Source organism: Carassius gibelio, chromosome A4 (assembly GCF_023724105.1).
Source record: "Carassius gibelio isolate Cgi1373 ecotype wild population from Czech Republic chromosome A4, carGib1.2-hapl.c, whole genome shotgun sequence".
Classification (NCBI taxonomy): domain Eukaryota; kingdom Metazoa; phylum Chordata; class Actinopteri; order Cypriniformes; family Cyprinidae; genus Carassius; species Carassius gibelio.
Window position 1 is genome coordinate 27,349,264 of NC_068374.1, and position 19,244 is coordinate 27,368,507.

The 19,244-nt window shown below is 37.2% G+C and overlaps 1 non-coding gene and 1 pseudogene across 1 annotated transcript; both read right to left on the reverse strand.

The window, feature by feature from the left end:
• Positions 1–12,286: 12,286 nt before the first annotated feature.
• On the reverse strand, positions 12,287–19,036 carry LOC127971058 (N-acylneuraminate cytidylyltransferase A-like; annotated as a pseudogene).
• Positions 16,303–16,443, reverse strand: LOC127981771 (U4 spliceosomal RNA). The gene has a single exon (XR_008160426.1). It is a non-coding gene; the product is annotated as a U4 spliceosomal RNA (small nuclear RNA).
• Positions 19,037–19,244: the final 208 nt, after the last annotated feature.

Sequence of the window (19,244 nt, forward strand, 5' to 3'; positions counted from 1 at the left end):
GCAGCAGAAGCCTTTAGACTTGACTGCGAGCAAAGAAGAAAAATCTCTTGTCTGACAAACATGGTGAAAAACAAATGATGAAACCGTTCTGAGTCGAATAAAAAAACTAATTGATGAGCACAAAACATTTCAGGCCAAAGCAATAGCTACATGTTTGAAAATATAAGGTAATAAATAATGCTCCTAAAGAAGTTCACTCAGTCTCAAATTAAAAGTATTTAGTATCAAATTTTTACTGTGCATTTTCCTGAGGGAATTTGTCAGCAAAGTTGTCGCAGCCGGAATCTGTAAGGTCAGGACAACTGCATTGTGACTTTTCTGTGATTTTTTTATTTTATTTATTTTTTTATCCTTGAGTCAGAGAAACTGAAGTGCGTCAAGCTGAGAAACCGTCCTTCTATTACAGAAGGAAAATAGAAGCCTTTAACTACCTGTGAAACAGATATATACACACATATTATCTACATATACATATACACTGAGAAATGTGACATCTTTAAGAAGCATGTAATATTTTGTTTCAAAAGCCTTTTTATAGGACAAAAGGCAATAGTTTGCAATGCGCACATTTGATCGAGTCCAAATCACATTCTGCTTCTGCGGTGTGGTTCATTGGATTCTTAAACTTGCTGAATGTGCAGGACAGCCTTCATTCTTTTTCCTCAGAAACATATGATTAAAAAAAGATTGCATTCAGCTTTTGTTGAGGACCTGAGAGCACTGGTGAATTTCTAAATGGTCCGAGTCGAGTATTGTGTCCAAAGCTGTCAGGCTCTGCAAGCAAATCCATTTATTTTCTTGAACCCGCACCAACTCACTCACTTGTGTTTAAATGATTCGATAAGCAGCTGCTTTCCTTGAACCGCTTCAGTTAATGGACTTCCTGAAGGATTCTCATTGGTGGAGGTGCTAATGGATCTTTATTTCCCTCTTAAACTTTCTCACTCCTGGCGCTGTTTGCTTTCGCCTTGCTCCTTGGGTCGGTCTGAGGTAGCAGTGCGACCGTCGCCCCTGCCAACAGTCACTATGGGATCCGAGAGTTGCTTACGTAAACGAGAGCGACCAAATAAGTGTTAAACACTACCGTGGGAGACAGACAGCACGCTGGCCATTCCCCTCAGAGCCCGACTGCTTTTAATGATTTTTCAGCTTTAGCTTCGGCTGTGCACAAACAAAAGCCTCAGCAAGCAACAACAAAATAAGCTCAATGTAAAGTTTGAATGACAGCTGAAAGAGCAAAGTCATTACGGAAAAGGCATCTCCATGAAAATAACAGATTTCATGTGGCCCCTGCATGTGATTTTTATGAGCTGCGGCCCCTGGAGTTCGTCCTCAATGAACATGCTTACTCATCCTGCATATGCATTTTAGCAGATAGAAAGCAATTTAAAGTACTTAACATGTTGTAAATATGTACATTAACCCTTGACCTTAGCATTGCTAGCATAATGTTAATGCTTTAGTCTATATGGAACAATTCTATAAAAAGGCAACAAATCTCTGAAGAGATTAGGAGAAACCAACAGGGACACATTGCCCAAGTCCAAGGAAAACAGTTTGTCTTGTCTGTTTTGTGTTGTGGTTGTTTTGTCGTTAATATAAATAAATTACCAGGAGACATGGTTTGGTCATGACAAGACATGCTTGCTTAGTTTTCACATGACATACTCATAAGCATCTCACACACTCCTCTTGAAAACAATAACTTGCTTATTTTCTGACCGCTCTCAATTCTCACTCAACATGACGTCCTGCAAGTCTGAAACTGCTTCTGTGAGTGATTAACACCTAGAAGAAAACATAATGAGTACAAAACTGTTTGGTAAGAGAATGATGCTAGTGATGCATTTAGATTTGCTTTAAAAAGATACTTCTAAAAAAAAAATATATATATATATATATATAGAGCATGCCACATCTGTATGCTGAAAGCATTCTAAAATGATAATCAAATTAGTGCAGATATTTCATAGATGAACATACAAGGGCTGTTGGATGTGTCATGCTTTGTGAATGATGACCTTTCTGATTCTGCTGACTCTTCTGCTTAGTTCTGTGAGCATGACAAACACTTAATCAATCGCTAATAGTCTGTCCTTCTTCCTTATGGATTCAGCCTTCTGTTGTTGGTTTAAAACCACCTTTCCTGCCCATATATTTTCCTTAATCTTCAGCACATTTTTATATTTATGTTTCCCCAGTTTCTTCAGGCATTTTGAGTGCCCCACCCCATTTCTTTTTCTATCCACATCATAGTACAATGTTTTTGAGACAAAAGACTATCAAGTCTAATGTTCACTCATCTGTGTTTGTTTGTGAGAGAATGAGGGAAAATTCAATAGGTTTGAATGTATCTCTACATCTGTCTTGCCTATTGAAAAAGCTGATTTACACTGATTATGTTCAGTGTCCCTATGTGCTTTATGAAAGGTGCACCCAGACAAATATTGATTCTTTTCTCCTTCTTCATACTTGTTAATGACTGTTATTGTTAAGTCAGCCTGCAGTCGTCCTCGCTGCGGTGGTGCCATTGATCCACACAGAGAGTTCATGCACTTATACTCCTCACCTTTCAGCAGACAGAAAGTCTAGCAATCACTTTTATAGGATATCTGACTGCCAGTTTCTGTGATTTTAAACAAATGAGCTCAAGATACAACCCCCCCCCCCAAAAAAAAAAATCCCTTACATTACTGAAGAAGCATCTTAAACCATGGCTCCTATTTCAAATGCCTCGCATTAGCATTTGACTCCATAGAGTGAGGGTTTTTTAATGCATTTATTTACAGTTTGTTTATATATGAATGTATTGTTTTGATTTATTACATAGATATATCTGCCTATTTGGTTTAATTTATTCATATGCAGTTTCTGTATATTTATTAATCTTTTAATTTAATTATGAATGTTTTTATTATATAAATGTGTATATATTTGCTTATATAAATTATTTCAAAATATTGCATCCTTTGTTTCGAATTAATTTGCAATTTCTACTTATGAATGCATTGTTTTCATTTATTATATAAATATATTTTCTCATAGAAACTTTATGAAATGAAACTGGTATGAAATATTTAATTTCTTTATTTTTGGCTACAAAGAAATGGAGCCTTTTCTTTTCTAAGCTCAAATACACAATTCATTTGATTATTGTCCACTCTTCATTCTTTCTACCTAGCTACCTAGCAACATGTATTACTTTTCATGTGGAGGTCAAAGCAGTGCAAGCAACTTGCATTGAACCCCTGTTGCGAAGGAGCCTTTATTTAATTTCAAAGCACCTTAACGTCTACTCCTGTGTTGAAGCGAATAAGGAGTCCAAGTAAAAACTCTGGAAAGCAGATGCGTATTGAAAGTTCAGTCCCTGATTGCCAGACCATCTGCCACCAGCCAAAGCTGTTCCACCTAATTGCAAGTGACAAAACACAAAGCATGAGGCATACGCTTTGAATCGGCGAAGAGAATGATCATGCTTTGTTTTTAATTAAGGGGTACTGTAGTTGAATGTCTAGGGAAATTTCAAGCAGAATAGCAACTTTGTGTTTGATCAAGTTAACATCTGTGTGTTCTTGCTTTTTGATGAAAAAGTGTCAGACTGGTGAAATTTCACGTGTAATACTCAATTCATATCCGTTTTACATTTTGGCCAAATTGTGGCTAATATATACATTCTCATTTGTACATATCTGTACGATCTGCTCAAAACCTAGTGCTTACTACTTTGTAAAAACAGGTATGTTCATATGAAAATAAAAATAAAATGCCACCTCGTAAAATAGTAACGCTTTCCCATAAAATCAGGTTGTGTATGCAAATCTGCCACTGCTTCTAGCCTCTGCTGGTAAATGTTAACTGCAATCGAAAGCATGCTTCTCCATTAACAGGAATTCAAAAGTAGTTGTTAATTCTGACAAGAAACACCAAAATCTATTTTGCCAACTGGCAATTAAACGCATAAAGTGTTCAGCATCTGCTCCAAAGTGAGACATTCCTTTTGTGTTAACATGCAAACCTCTTCGGCAGAAGAAAATGTCAGCATGCAAACTGGTCAGTGTGTGTGAGTGGCTCATCTCTGGCTTTGGGTTGGGTTTCTGGCAGACTGTTGCCCCTGACTCTCTGAGGTCCCTGAGGGAGACACTCATCCATTCTCTCCCCAGACCAAGGCTGGAGGCAGGTATCGGATTCCAGGCTTTCTTGCTTTGATCTCCCCCTCTGAGAAAGCAGATCGAAACCCAACAAACTCCCCTCCTTTACCCACAACATCAGCTCCTGCATTATTCAGTGCTGGAGGCCTATTTAAATACCACAATCACCCTGTCCGCCTGTTCTCTTATAAAGGGCAGTCAGAGCAGATTCAAAGAAGATTTGAGCAGTTTAAAGAGATTATTGCTTAAATGGAAGACAAGGAGAAGGGCATTTGAGGGAGGAGTATGAGGGTTTGTTGCATTTCTTTCTTTTTTGACACTATTCTGTTGACATGAGCACGATAGCTAGGTTATAGGCATGCTGGCCACAATTCTGTCACAACATTTTATATCTAAAGCATAAAGCATCAAAGACAGGTTGGAAAATACGGCAAAATTTTCTAGTTTTTGGAAAGAAAATCTATGAATTATTTACTGTGAAATATACACTCATATATAAAATTCAACAAGACAATAAGTTAAGGTTAAGTTAGAATAGAAATATTCATTTTAAGTGTTAACAGTTTATTTATATTTGCATGTCATTTATTTATATAGTTAAATGTTTATTTTTATTTATTCATGTTTGTTTATTTATATGCACAATATTTATTAATTCATGTTTGTATATTTACATTTCTTTATTTGTATAGGTGTATATAATTTTGTTTATTCATTTATATTTGTACATTTCAGTTTATTTATTTGTATAAATGTATTTATATTTGTACTTTATTCATTCATTCATTTATATTTGCATTTACATTTATACATTTATTTATGAATGATTAATTAATTAATTCATGAATTTTCTTTTTTATTATGAATTAAGCAAATGGATGATTTGAGTTGGCAGTGCAACTTTTCTGACTGAAACTGTGATTTTTCTTCCTATGAGGAATTTTCTGATTTATGACAATGAAGTTGTGATGGGACTTGCTTCAAATGAAGCATGAAGCCTAATATACCAGATAACTTGACTTGCAGTGTTAAAATGTAAAGCAAGCAACAGGGAGACGTGATGAATTCAATATTTCCCTGGTTAATGAGGCGTTTCAGATGTCTGTCTGCCTGTCAGAAGCTCTTATGCAGGTGTTAAGTGGTATATGAAGGAAATGAATGTTAGCACATTCTCATCAGATCACATCCTATTGTTTTCTAAACCGACACAAACTGCATGACATTATACAATATTACCCTTCCAGATTTGTTTCCATATCACATTTTTTGCCAGAAAGAAAAAGAAAAAACACGCTTTGAATTGCCACATAAAATCCCTTTTGAGCCAAGGTCAATGCGGTTTATGTCCCATTTCAATCAAAGTATTACTGGAAGCTTCCTCCCTCCCTTCCATCTTTCATTGCACTCCTGATCTCAGCTTCAATGAGAGACCCTAGTCTGGGATTTCCGAGGGGAAAATCATATTTCAGGGAGCGAGGCTTCCTCCGTTAATCTATCTGATCCAATCATTCAGCATCCAGTCACCTCCAAGATAGCTGTTTAGACCGCCGCTGTTGGGAGCATCACATATTCATTAGGCCAGCCTTATCAGGGCCACAGACAGAATTTACCTTCTAGAGAGTGTCCACAGATACCCATTAGTCTGACTTACAGCGGGTTGCTCAGCTGGGCTGAATAAATTGCTTTCTACTATCTGCTGTGGACAATTTGTTTGGGATCATGATTAGTTTTTTTTAGTAGAGCCACACTTTCCTGTTCATCTCCTTCCTCTCTCTCTCTTGCACACACACACACACACACACACACACATACACACACACACACACACCTCACCATCAGCTTATTAGTTGGGGAGCTGGAGAAGAGATACTTTCAGAAAACCAGTTCTCAAACTACTTCAAAGAGGCAAAGGCCTTTGAGCTTTTGAGTGCTACTTTATTTCACAATTCCTCTATGGGGGAAATAAAAGCAAAAGAAAAAAAACAAACACACAAACTGTTTTATAGGAACAAAAATTCCTGAAAAAAAATATAAAAGCCCTCTGCAAGTTAACTTACCATGCATGATGAAAAATTTTATTATATTTAACAGGACTATAAATGTAATTTTACTTTAAAAAACTAAAATATTGTTTTGGAAGTTTGATTATATTCAATATAATAAATATATTTTGTTGGTATGTGAAACGGGTAAAAAGGTGCATTGCATCTGATTATTTTAAATTATGTTTTGTCTTAATTTAGTTATCAGTTATGGGATCGTTCAGATTTATATTGCAATATATTGTTGCAATATTTTATTGAAACATGTTATTGCATTTTTTTTTATAGCGAGGGATTATGGTCAGGACTGGTTTTATTGTTACTTTCCCAACCTGTTTTATCCAACATATCAAATTTCTATGCTAAATGCTGACATTGGTGGCATGCAAGCTTTTATGTGAACGATTAACAATGAAAAATCAAAAGCTTTTCCCACAGATTATAAATAAATATTCAATTATTTTTTATTTGAAAGAGTCAATGAGGACACATCTAAAAGGTCACACACTACTGAATTTCTGTCTCAAATAATTATTTTTTATTACACAATCAGACCGATAAAAGATTCTTCCTACATTTTAGACTTCAAGCTGAGATAATTAGCTCTGACTAAAGAGTTCATCTAACTTTATGAGGCACTTTTAAGCTGTGTGCCGACCGTTAAGATCCTGACCTTCTGACTAAAGATTTTAATTTCCATCCAGATCTGTCCTGAGATTAGCTTTGAATAACTAGTCTCAAATCATTACCACTACTAAGAGCTAAAGGGTGGGCAGCCATTAGGATTCAGCTGAATCATCGGTTCAGTATTGACTGATAAGCAAATAAATCAGCACTGACACCCGAGTCAAATGTAAAACAACACGTTTTGTATTCAACAGCCTTCATTTTGGTTTGTCCTATCCTCAGCAAACATTTTGATAAAGAAAAATAACGATAAACGACAACGATAAATACTGTAGGAAATTAGCAGTAAGGGCCAAAAGATGGTTATTTGTTTTTAGTGTAAGGCAGGAAGAAGCTTTTAGAGTCTGGACACATTTAATATCAAGTAATTTCATTAGGATAATCTGCTTCCTTGGTTTCATGCAGTTCAAAATACAAAACAGGGAATTACAGAGACACATGCACGTTCAAAAATGCAGCCATGCACTTTGTCTAATATCCTGAACCTCAGTTGCGCAACCATAAGACACATACATGCATTGTATTATAAAAACAGCACAGACTTATATATGCATGTAATAGATCCACAGTGCTTTTACTGTTCCTGATGCATTTACCATTAGAATCATGGCCCCGAAAGACTGCAATAAAAGCATTGAGGGTTCTTATGCAGAGGAAGTGATGCATCTTTTATAAGATCTGCAGGTGAAAGATTAGGAGATAATGGAAGATGAGAAGACTGAACAGGAGGGTTGAAGCAAAACAGGACAAGATGCTCTGTAACCTTTTAAATTCAAGTGCTGCTCCATATAAAGATTAGACTTCAGACACTCAAAGTGCATTTACATGCTGTGATCAATGGACTTTATACAGGCAGGAAAAAAGCAATGACCATACACTGAGAAAATGACAAATTGATATATATTTATATTATACTTTATAATATGTTTATGTATTATAAACTTATTTTATTTTAGGAAAAGCTTGTTGTGAACATTATTCCACATTCTTGAATTCAATTAGATATACTAAGATACCCGTTTTGTCATTTTGCATGCCTTAATCTAATCACAAAAAGAGTTGTGAAATTTTAACTACCTCTTTTTGTCCCATAAAAGTTTGTATCTTTACATAGTCTAATGTGTGGTTACATTTACCATTGTTCAGTGAAATTTTGGAGGTGAAATCATTGCTTTCCAAATAGTGGTCTGCACATTCTGGAGTTTGAAGTTCATGTGAATTTGCTGAATTGACCAACAGACAACAGCTTGCTTTTAAAATGACTTCTGTGCAAGCTGTGTTTTATTTATAATAGACAATAGTACTTTTTTCCCCCTGTGAAATTTCGTTGATGTTTGGCTAATGTGACCACACTTTTCCACCAGTAACAGTGACTGAGGTGTTCAATGGTTTCGTTTTGCTTTCCAACAAAGCAGATGGGGTACAGAGGGAGCTGTGGTGCTCATGGCTGGAAAAAGGCTAGGTGGCGGTAATGGGTTTTGGCCTGAAAAGGCTGTGTCGTGCTGTGCTTGAGGATAACTGTCAAACTAAAGAGATTGTCTGCTCTAAGTAAAGAAGAGGTTCATAGATTTTGATGTACTGTGAGGTCCAAAAGTATACATTTAAATCAAACACATGAGCATCGGTAAAGGATGATCATCAGTCATGCATTTACCTTTTAGATTAGTGAGTTAAACAAAATGCTCAATATTTTATTTGATCTTGTATTATATTTTATTTTAATTTATTAAGCATATCTATTCTGACCTCTAACAGTCTTTGTATGCCCACTCATAAATCACTTAAGTGGAAATGATTTATTTGTGCAGCTTCCCCTTTTCCTGCCAAATACAGAAGTATTTATTCCACTCCTCAGCTGCAGTTGTCTGTCAGGTTTACTGAGGCCTGTCCTTGCTGGTATCTGTACCTGTCGGTTGTAAGGACGTGCTCGAGCTTCTAGGGCAAGCCATTAGCCAATGGAGCAGAAAAGCAGAACCCCATTGCAGGGCGACACTGACTTCTTATGCCAATTGAGCACCATGATGGACTGTGCTACGTCTCGACTTATTCTCTCATGGTTCAATGGAAAATGTAATCAGATCATGAAGTTTGATCGAAGCCCTGGCTGTGTCCGTGGCTGTGATATTGAACCTCACCAGTTCTGTCTCCTCTCAGCGCCTGGTGGGTTTCAGGTTTTTCCTCTGAAAGCTTCCCTCTGTGAAGTCATGCGTCCTCCATCTCCACCTCTACCACAGGGGCTCAATATATCCCCATGCATTATTTAATGGAGTTTTCTCAGGTAAAGGGTAGGTTCACCTTGGTGCAGTGAGGTGTTGGCTGGACAAGGCTCTTAGGGGAAAGAACATCTCATCTGAGCTCAAACGTTATTGAGCCTGTCACTCTGAAGACACACAAATACATCAGAGCAAGCAAGAAGCACAGAAGAATCCCGAGGGGGAGCCTTAAAGGGTAAAGCAATGAAAGTGGATGACAACATGGACGTCTCAAATGCGCTATGAGTCAACAGGGCACTTTGCTAATGACAAACATTCTATTTTCACACCAATACGCTCAGGATGTATAAAAACAAAATTTGCAGGGACGGAGCGATGGCCGGTTGTACCATCAACTGTTTTAGCTTCTTCAATTTAATGTCAGTTACATCCAGTCATTTCATTTGTTGAGGTATTGCCGATGACGTGAGAAACCGAGGGGACAGACTCATTAAATGCTTTCTGTCGTGAATGAAGCGACTGATTTGCACTTATCTGTGGAGAGTGAAATTTAAAGGAGCTCTGTTGTCTCATTTGGGAAATGGCAAACACGACAGTTTAGGTAATGGGAAATATAATCGCTTGTCTGATCATATAAGGCTTTTTCCATTGTTCTTTTTCCTGCGTCATGCAATTAATAGCTAAAATAGCCTTTTTAGTTTTTGGTTACAGATAATGAAATCTAATCATCCAGGTCACTGTGACCACAAAAGCTGTTTGGGATGAGGGACATGTATTATATCTACTGTTCCACCTAATATATTTCACCCTTAGGGGTTGGAAGATCAATTTGATGGACACTGAAACAGTCATTATATGATATGAATTTGCAGGCTTTGCAAACTTTCGGAACAAAGTGAAATTCACATAAGCGAATCCCTGCATTCTCATATGTGCCAAAGAAAGTTAATAAATTAAAATGTATACTGCTTTGCTCCTTCGGACACTAAAAGTATACTGAATATGAAATATGCAAGTTAAAACTAGCAATGTTCTGGTTTAAAAAACATTGTCAAAATTATGTCAAATGACCCCCTAACTGAAAAGAAATTGCTTTTGGGACCATTCTCAGAATGTGAGTAGTTTGTAAACATGCACTAGACATCTTTAAAAGTTGTGCCGCTTCTATCTTCTTTCCAGCATCTCGCTCACAAGCCCCATGTTGTTAAGATGTTGTATAAGCTTAAAACAAAATATGTTTCAATAGGCTGCCTCTCCATTTCATTGCACTTTGTTGCACATTTTTAAACACCCTTTAATGTGTAAAAGGTGTGTTTCTCATGGCCAATACTCAAATTTGTAGAGAGCATGTTTGCATTGAACAACATTCACAAGCAAAGATGTTTAAACCATCCCTTCCTAATGGATTATTAAATTTAATATAGGCTACAAAACAGCCAAAAGGTTCAAACATTTATGCATAAAGCTACTACCAAATGGTGTTTTCTATGGCGTTTCTGAGCTCCATTCACACCGAGAATGACAACTATATAGCGCCCGTACCAATGCATGATGACACTGTTTATTATAAGCTCAAGCTCTTTAAAATTGGGTAAATTGTGATTGGCTGTCAAGGTTTATTATTCATTAGATTGAAAAAAAAAAAAAAAAAAGTCTCAAAGTGTGTCCAAAATATTATTATAGTAGTAATTGTTGTATGGCATGGTCTGACTTCCCAATATAATTATTTTCCGGACTATAAGTCACACTTTTTTTTTTTCATAGTTTGGCTGGTCCTGCGACTTAAAGTCAGGTGCGACTTATTCATCAAGATTTATTTGACGTGAACCAAGAGAAATGAACTAAGAGACATGAACCAAGAGAAAACATTACCGTCTACAGCCGCCAGAGGGCGCTCTATGCTGCTGAGTGCTCCCGTAGCTTACACTGAGCAGCATAGAGCGCCCTCTGGCGGCTGTAGACGGTAATGTTTTCTCTTGGTTCTTGGTTCTAAATGAATGCGACTTATAGTCCAGTGCAACTTATATATGTTTTTTTTTGGTCCGAAAAATACAATGATTGTTTTTAAAACTTTATTCTTAGTGTGAACAGGTGTTAACAGTTTATAATTTCGTATCAAAACAACGTCATGCAGAAATACCTCATCAGAGCTCAGTCAATGAAGCACAACTGTTTAATTAACAAAGGCTTTATGGATTTATGTGCTCCTCAGTATGTTAGTTAGTTATAAGGAGGTCCAATTTCAGAGTTCAATTGCAGTTTTTCAGGGTTTGGTTACCTCATGCATATCACAGATTTGTGAAAACATTCAAATTTTCATGTATAAATCTCAGTGTAAACTGCTCAAACGTTTGTCTCAGTGCGAGCCAAAATCTTAATATGACCGGTCCATTATGATTTATTTGTACCAAGGTACCTTAAACGGATGTCTCAACATGTTATTTCATTGCCAAAGCTATAGAAAAAGACAGTAATCAAGGGAATAAAACCTTTTTACAAGGAAGCAGGTCCACAGTTCAAGGAACACTATGTGCTAAAACACAATGTTACCAGGACATCCCAGACCAGTCAACAGCAATCCTGCTGCTGTCACTGTCCAATAAAACCTCCATGAGGCTGACGAACGAGCATGTCAGCGCGGCAAATTAAAGTGCTCTGACCTCATAAGAAGAAACCCTTACCTAAAAATACCAGTGGACTGTTATTTAGAGGGACAGGTGAGGTTGGGATGCTATTGCTAAAGAAGGAACATTCATCATCTTCACATCTGATGAGATCCTTTGCCTGGGCTCTATTTGATGGATGGAAGTGTGTGTAATGCCAGGAGGGCAGGAACAGGAAGTAAGCTTGGGTGTGTCACTCTGAGCTGACATCAGCTTTACAATTACGAATCATTGGCTCCGTTTTCCAAAGAAAATCTCCAAATCATGCAATAGCCTATGTAATGTGAATAAACTAAAATTCCCCAAAAAAGCTGGAAATCAGATATCCCATAAATCTCATTCTAAATGGTAATTTAGAAAAATGCAAACCATAAACTGAATGTGCATATAGCTGACAGACTCATAACCGTGTAAATACCATGGCGTGTAATTACTCATTTCATTGCACCTTGAAAACTGCCATCTGATACAGGCACTGTACTATATCAGCACCACGGTACCTTTTTCTTTAATCCTTTTTTTCCATGAGGTTTTGATGGTGTATTTCCATTACAGTAACATGATTACATTTTAACGGTGAGATAAACCGATCCTATCGATGCAGAAATGTCATCTCTCGCCATTCTAAATTTATAACATCCCCATGGCTTAAAACCACGGTCAAAGTCAACCCAATCCCTCCAATCCCACCTGAGGCCCCATTGTAGAGCGACCTGTGACTGTGCTCAGAAACTGACAGGCTGAAAGTTTTTTTTTTTAATAAGATGATGGGTACTAGCATGAACTGGCACACCTGTGGCCCGCACGGCGGCTCCCATCAGTTTTTATTGACCCAGGTTTATTGGTTCCAGTGGACAAGCGGGAGTTAGTGAGAGAGGCACCTCTGCATATATTGATCGTGCAACTTATTGCCTGACTCTTAAAATTCCAGCACTGTCTTACAATCTTCCAGTCTGTTGGGTTTGTGTGTAATGTCAGAATCAAAGATCAATTTGTTTCATTAACCATCTGATCATAAGAATATTCTCACCTTTGCAACTCAAAATAATAATAATAATAATAATTTTAATACATTTAATCAATTTGGCTCTCATGTTTAAATGAAAAATGTACTGTGTGATTGGCTTTTACCCCTTTGTATTAAGAAAACAAACTAATTTTTTTCTCAAACACTGATTCATTCTGAAACAAAACAAAGCTACTCTAATGCATGCATTTCCTTTAATCAGTTTCCTATTTTAGCCTTTGAAACCAAGATTAAGATTAACTCAAAGATTTAAATCATAATGCTGCTAAAAGAACCCAAGTTATGATTTAACATTTGATTTCCAGGGAAATGTCTCATCTTCCCATTCTCTTTGGTTATGTAAGTTGACTTTGGCTGATTTTGTGGCTAAATTATATTCATAGGGCATTGCACTACGCGCACACAACGACAAGTGCACAATGATAATGTGCCAGTGGACGATGAGAGAGAGTTAATTGGGTTTGCCCTCCCTCTTAGGATGCATAAATTAAGAGGAATCATAAATTAACAGACCTATTGGGTCTTAATTGTGGCTGTTAAGTGGAAACCTCACCCTCATTATGGCCTCTGTGATTTTACCCTGGTGATCATCGTTTAGGCATCACACAGAGACAACTAAAGGTCATGGACTGCTGCCAAACAAAGAAATTCATGAGGGTGAAGAAACTCTCCATAGTGATTATCTACTAAATATCAATGAGGCTGGTGAGATAGCTGGTAAAAAAATCAAATTCAGATGATGGCTTGAGTGAATTTTAGTTTCTGATCACACAAATGGACTGACTGCCACTTCATGTAGTTTTAAGTTGATGGTGATATACAATAACAAAATGCTATATTTATTTTTAATACTATCAGTTAGTGTCAGCGACTGGCTCAAAATAGTTCTAAAAAATAGGTTTTGGAAGAGTGGAAAAAAAAATCATATGAGCAATTTGTTTAGTAGAATTAAGACTCATGTGGACTTATTCTTTGTTAACATTGTATAATTTTAGCGGCTTTATTTTTCAGTTGAATTTTAAATGAGGCTGGTAACTGAGTGATTTTTTTTTTATTTTTACAAGGCTGCCCTCTAGTGTATATTTTGGAGACCACAACCTACCTCCCAAGACATTCGAGAAGTACCCGGCTGCAGTCTGCAGATCGAGGCGGGGCTACAAATGTGTGCGTATTTGGTGTTGGACGGAGAATGCAGTTTTATATAGCCTTCATAATGCACAAAAGAAGAAAAAAAAAACATTTGCCTGTAACTCGCCATGTCCCTGAAATGACTGTTTTGTTAAATTAAGCTGATCTTTAGGCTAACATACGAATATAGTAAATTAGTTATTAATTGGGTTGATTATCCACAGTAAGACGATCAGGTCTTCAGATAGAAGAATGAATTATGAATTAAATAACTTTAGAAAATTTGATTATTTCATTTCATCAGAGTATGAGAAAGGAAAATGAAAGGGGTGTGTCATTACTGTTTTAATTTATATACCATGACAAGACAATTATTGTTACATATAATTATCCGTCATGCAGTTGATAAATGGCACTGCAATATTCTAATGTGTCTGCCAATTAAATTTTTATGAAACTTTTTTAATTTTTCTTTACTACATTGCAAAACATAGACTTTTTCTCCCCTTTATTTCAGGAAAAATGCTGCTCCTCGTAATTTGAAAGTGAAGAAATCGATAAAATCATCAGCCAGTGATGATTCTGAAAGGACATACCTGTAAACCATTGCTATAGTAACGAACACAATTTCATGATAATTGTGCTCTTATTTTAGTGCAGTCTCACAGCCACTGTCAAATATTGAGATAAACTTTATAAAGTATCATCTATTTATATTAAATTGGTATCTTCTCCGTAATCCATTTTGTGACCATTGAGCCGATTGTTTTCAATCAGCTGGAATGATTCAGGACATTCTACGTTTAATGTGGCTTAATGCATTAAAACAGTGTTTTTAAAAGACCAAACTCAGTAAACAAATTAATAATAAAGCATTCTATTCACTGACAGGCAGATGAGTCCAGAATAAGAATGCAATGGGTTTAATTACGTGTTATGCATTAAAACTTATTTTTAAAAGACCAAACAGTAAACTCAGTAAACATTTTTAATAACACATTTTATTTACAGACAAGCAGGTTATAGGTGGAAATTAAATGCTTTGTGTTCGTATTCTGTGCTTATATCTGCTTGTCTGTGAATAGAATGCTTTATTAATAATTTGTTCACTGAGTTTGGTCTTTTAAAAACACTGTTTTAATGCATAAAGCCACGCACTTTCACGTCAAGCATGCTTTTAGAATGTCCCAATTATTTATTTGTGAATTAATCTGGTCAAGAAGAGTAAACTTGCAGCAGCTAACATCTCTTGATTCAATAAATCAGACATAGTGAGTCAAGTTAACAATAAAAAACTGCATTATAGTAAAGGCTTTGTAAAACTGTACAGCGTTTTCAGATTTTTAAACAGCATTCTCCGTCCTACACCAACTACGCAAACATTTCCTATCATGTATGTCTTTGAAAGAAGATCAAACCAATCAGGGTATGTATTGGGCGGGGCTACACGTGCAACCCCACCCCTGGTGCAGCCCCACCTCGATCTGCAGGCTGCACCCGGGCGTACTTGCGTACTACATTCTGCTTTTCGTTTTTGAATTAAAGGAATAGTTTATTTGAACAACACTGATTTATCAACTTTTAATGCTTCTTAAGACCTTGCAGTCACCCTGTGCTTCATCTGAAACTTCTTTTTCAGGAGCAGGATGTGTTCGTTGAACTGTCTTACGGCTCCCTGACTTGCTGCCTTGCGGCAGATTTATTTGGAATTGGTTGACTGGCACTGTTTGGGGATCCATGGGTTCACCACTCGACCCTGCCAGTTCCAGGCTTTTTACATCTTCCTCATCATTTCCTAAAACACAGATGCCATTTTAAAGATGCCATTTTTAATAGTAATTTTGAATCTAATGAAAGATCATGATAACATCATCAAAATTACCAGATAAAAGGCTTATAAAGTAACAGGTTTTAGTATTTGTAATTAATATTGAGGTACAATCTCTTAAATCTGTATTAGCAACAACAACTTTGCAGAGACACACCATGTTTTACTGATCATGGCATTTGGCTGATGTAACTGAAAAAAAAAAACATAGAGCTCCTGTCTCACCTAAATATGCATCCTCTTTCAACACCATTCCTTCTTTCTCCAGGAGTTCCTGCACTTTCTTCAGTTTGTCATCCACTTCCTGTGGACAGCCCATTCTCTCTGAGAGTTTGTCTGCTAAGGCTTTTGTTACGGTGTCTTTTTCAATCAAAATAACCTAAAGGAAATGCGGCGGCGGGGGGGGGGGGGGGGGTAGAGAGGTAATATATTATTAAATTAGTGTTTATTAGAGGAAATAAAATTATAAAGTTTCAGAACAGCTTAAAAATGAATAGAACCTAACAAATCTTTTAAACTCAATTATCAACTTAATGCTCAATTCTTTTTTTAAACTGGAAGATCAGTCTCCGTGAAGACTGTCAAAAATTGCCAGTGCCGACTATATTTCAAGTCGTCACGGCGGGGTATTGGGTAAAGTTTTCAATTAGCAATAATCGCGCCTCGGATAAACCTCATAGGCTACGATACTGCCACTGCGCAAAGATAACAGGCTAAAGGAGACATCTGAGTAGTTGTCAATCTGAGCCCTTGTGATCATCAATGGTGGGATCAGCAGAACTCACCCAAAATGATCAAACTGCACAACTCGAAACTTAAACTGTTTAAACCGGCAGTTTTAAAAATAGAAATAACAAGTTGTGGATTTTTTACCCAAGTTATATTGAATTAAAAGACAAAAACAAGAGGGCTCCCAGTTGCATGATGGGATACGAAGGGGCAAAGACAAAAGAGGGATGGGTGCATTGTTTGTGTGGGGGTTGGTTGAGGTCGGGGGTGGGTCACATAAGGTTGGCAATCAAGCCAGAATCACCTTCACTTGCTCTTTCTTCAGCATACGGATGCCGGCCTGGTCTCTGGTATTGATGGACACCACTTTCTCTCCATTTGCTGCGATGTAGGTCAGTGAACATCCGGACACATTACACAGCTGAAGCCTCACAACTTCCGGTTTGTCCTTTCCGAAGTAACCATGCCTGTATCAAACATACACACCCACACACAGTTTGCTTAAATTCAGACTTTGTACTCTTTGCACTGACAAAGTTGCTTGGAGACTTTTGTTTCTTGACCTTAGTACTCTCTGTTCAGCTACAGGCCAGTCTATGTCAACATCAATATCCACACTGTATTCAGGATCCATTTCATAGTACTTCATTTTTCCACCCTGTCAAATGGAAAACAAAATCACAGTCATGCCAAAATTTTGTATATCGAGGATGAGTAATGGTGGCCTTAATGCTACTCATTTCAAATCCCCAAATATTACCTGAAGGAGCCCTTTTTCTATAAGTTCTTTGGTAGCAAAGTAAAAAGAGTTTTCACACAGTTCTCCTGCCCAGTCCTGCCGCCGCGGCCTCCGAGCTGGGTTCAGGTTCAGTGCCTTAGTACACTGAGCTTCTGTAATATAAATAAAAGATTAGAGTCTCCAACATACAATGAATTATACCTAAACTACAAAAACACTACTGTACAAAAGTTTGGGGTGGCTAAGATTTGTAATGTTTTTGAAAATCTCTTATGAAAGTGTTAATAAAAAACATCTTACTGACACCAAACTTTTGAAAAGTAGTCCAAAACTAGTTTAAGGCTCTATTCACAAGCGTTCTTTTTAGAAAAAGAAAGAAAAGTGACGTGACATACGGCCAAGTATGGTGACCCATACTCAGAATTCGTGAATAACCCATCCAAAGTGCACACACACAGCAGTGAACACACACACAATTGGGCATTGGGCAGCCATTTATGTTGCGGCGCCCGGGGAGCAGTTGGGGGTTCGGTGCCTTGCTCAAGGGCACCTAATTCGTGGTATTGAAGGTGGAGAGAGAACTGTACATGCACTCCCCCCACCCACAATTCCTGCCGGCCCAAGACTCGAACTCACAACCCTTTGATTGCGAGCCCGACTCTCTAACCATTAGGCCACGACTTCCCCAATGTACTTCTGAATGTGTACATGTAACAGTATATTTCATAAACCGAACATTTACAGAATGCACTTCAACAAACCTTTCTCTACTTCTTTCCATCGGGAATTATGTCGCCGGACCACAGAGAAGACAGAATCACACCCTCCTTTGGTGAGGTACTCCAAAGCCTCTTTAAGAAGCCGAGGGTGCAGACAAGGAGACGTGGCCTGAATGTTACAGATGACGTCAAAACCTGTGCAAGAACATTACATTAACGGTAACCACTCTGCTTTTATTATGTCCTATTCATAGCCAATTTCAATTTCTGTGCTACACCAACTGTTATTGTGAAAATATTAGCAATTTCTGAGTGAAAAACAGCAAGTAATACTTTGAATTAAATGCAATAGAAAAACTGAAATAGTATTTTCCTGCAATATGCATGCTAATTTCTGTTTTATTTACAACTTTGAAATTACATATATATTTTGTAGTGAACAGCATTTAAAAAATTTTTTTTACACTCCAGACCAGAGACATTGAAAACATTCACCTTTTCTCTACAGATTTTAGAAAGAGACTTAATCTAGCAAGGTTTTGAAGCTTGCAACAAGCTGTGTGTGTCTCTCTCAGGTTCTTTGTTACAGGGGAATAAATATATTTCATCAGAACCATATTTTAAAAAAACATTACTTCCCTGATAAATATCACAAAGGTTATTATAAACATTCCTGTGCATCATTGAATGAATATTTGTCAACTGCAGAGTCTGTTTTTCTCAAATAAAGAGATGACTGGTGAAACTCTCCTTGTATACAACGGCATGACAGAACTTGGTTTACGTGGCTTCTTACCTGTTTCTATGTCTATGTTTCTATATTTTGTTTTACAAAAGCAGAAGTAGGTGGATGAGTGGGCACTGTTGTTTTACAAGCTGCAGTCACCCCCCTTATAAAGAACTAACTCATGCAATGGGATGTGACTGCAACAAAGCATCTTTTCCAACCTGGGTGATGTCTGATGAACTCCTGTATGGTCTCCAGTGAGCTTGTGGAGTGGACACCTCTGGACTCCTCCTATGCACTTTAGCACCCAAAGCCCGGGCCACTCTCTCAATCTCATCATGATCAGTGGACACCCAAATACTGCAAAAAACATGAGCAGAACACATCACCTACAGCCATAGAGTGCAGCCAATTACTGACTGAAGTCCCATTCGATCACCTCCCTTTATAACATTAAGGAAACCAATGAATAAATTAATACAATAATCCCCACAGACTTAAATTATTTTCATTAAACCAGTTTCTTTCAAAAAAATACACAAAGCTTTATATCTGATCTCCAACATTAAATAGGCTTTTAAGATTTTATGTGTT